Here is a 2,234-nt window from a genome sequence, read left to right as displayed (position 1 = left end):
CTGGGCCAGCTTTAGCTCTGAGGCTCCAGCTCTTAGGCCTCCGCTGCTGAAAGTAGGTATCTGGTTTGTTTCGGTTCTATAATCGAAACTCTGTATCAACTCCAGCTCAGAGATCCTGGGCTCACTGAAAGCTGGTTTCTGGGGTTATTTTTTAGGTTCTATATTTGTTAAAATGTTTCAAACTGCAGGCTCAGAGGCCTGCAAGGCAGGCGGGGAACGTTGGTTTCCTCCATCACTGAAGCAAGCAAGCCTCATGTTCAGTTTAAGCTGCCTGGCTGCCGGCTGCCATCTTGGCTGGCAGTTAATTTGCATATCTCCCTAATTAGCCAATGGGAAGGGTAGCGGTCGTAAGCCAATTACCATGTGTCTCTTTTATTAGATAGGATGCCTTCCTGTTGCAGCCTTTGCTTATGTGCCCTGAGTGCCTCCATCTTCCACCCACCCCACCCAGTCTGAACAGGACTATCAGGAGGCCTGTGACCAGCGCAGCAGAGATGCTGGTCAGCTCAGGCCAACTCCCTGCCCTCTGCTTCTGTCTCACACAAACCCTGTGGAGCATCTGGAGCAGCTTTGCAGGAAGAGGGAGACAAAAGGAAAGTCCCAACCAGTGTTCACAGAGAGTGTTGGGTGTCCAAACTAAACGTCAAGCACTTCCTTCTCTCTCCTGCCATTCCCCCACACCCTCCACCTCAGCCCCCAGCCCTGGTTCCTCCCTGTCACCCTTGAAGGGTAACCATCTCTCTATGCCCTGGGCCGGGCCCTCCTCTGTACTCCCATAGCAACCACCCTCAGCACAGTAGCTTAAAGCTGTTCCCTTGTTTGTCAACAGACTGGGGAGCTCCTGGAGGGAGATAGTTGATATTGTTTGGCCCTCACCTTTGTAGCTCCAGCTCCTCACTCTGCCTGTCCTGAACTGAAATCGCTCACCTGATCCAACAGCACTCGGACAAGCACAGGAATCAACAATGAAGCCAAAAGACAAGTGGGCTGGTGACCGCAGAGTGTGGGGAGCCACAACTTTTACCCTTCTGAGGAGTGGTGGCCCATATTCATGGGAGGTTAGTCTAGCTAAGAGGAAAGGATCAGAGAAGACCACCCCTCAAGATCCTGGCTCAGGCCTCACCTCTCCTGAGGCATCCATCCTGCCCTCTTCAACCCCACAGATGCCTCGTTTGCCTCCAAATCCAAAGTAAGCTCCCAGCACATCCTCATCCATGGCCTCATTCTTCCAGGATATGACTCTTGACATGTCTTACGTCTCCAAGTGACAGCAGCCAACCCTCATACAGCACAGCCATTTAACCCGACACAGACGGTACTAATTGTATGCCTTTTCTGTAGAAGAGGCAGTTGAGGCACAGAAAGGTTAAGTACTTTGCCCAAAGTCACATAGTAAGTGGTAGGGCTCAGAGTCAAACCAGACGGTTTGTTTCACAGACTATGCTCTCGACCATCCTATTGGAATGGAAGCCCCTTAAAGCCCACATTCCCACCCGCTCCCCATTCACCCATGGACCCCAATGTAGTGGTAAGAATTTCAGTAATTTCCCGTGAAGAACAGTGGGCAATAGGAAGGCTGCCTCAGATCTGCCAGGTGCCTGGCTGTGTTACAGTTCAGGTTAGGGGCCGCCTGGGCTTCAAAAGTGTCAGCTCTGAGTATGTCCCCTAAGGGTTTCATGGCCAAGGCTGCTTTGGGGTGTAAACCACCACTTTCTCCTCACTGTCTTCCGCTGTCTACTGCTCTGGGCACATTATGCCCTGCTGCGAGGGAGGACAGCCAGCAGGCTCTCTTTCCCAGGGTATTAGCCCGTGTGTGTGTTCTCCCCCTAACGACACGGTCAAAGCTGTACCAGCTGGAGTTTCACTAACCAGAAAGCCCTCAAGTCAGGCTTTCCCATGTCACCTTCAGTCTAGAAAGTGGACATCAGAAACGGAGGGTGACAGAGCAGGCCGGTTTTAGGGGTTGGAGTGTCTGTCCTGGGGTCGCTAGAGAGGTGGGAGTCACTGTTCTCACTGCCTTAGGTGGGTGTCGGGGAAACATCTTTAGCTTCACAAACAAATGGGAATTTACAGTGGAGATCATTGCTCTTCCACTCACAGTTTTTAGGAGGGAGGGAGGGAGGGAGAGAGGGTGGGGAAGAGAGAGAGAGAAACAGCGAGAGAGAGAGAGAGAGAGAGAGAGAGAGAGAGAGAGAGAGAGAGAGAGAGAGAGAGAGAAAGGGAAGATGGACCTC

Source organism: Myotis davidii, unplaced genomic scaffold, assembly GCF_000327345.1.
Source record: "Myotis davidii unplaced genomic scaffold, ASM32734v1 scaffold44, whole genome shotgun sequence".
NCBI lineage: Eukaryota > Metazoa > Chordata > Mammalia > Chiroptera > Vespertilionidae > Myotis > Myotis davidii.
This window is presented reverse-complemented; position numbering follows the sequence as displayed.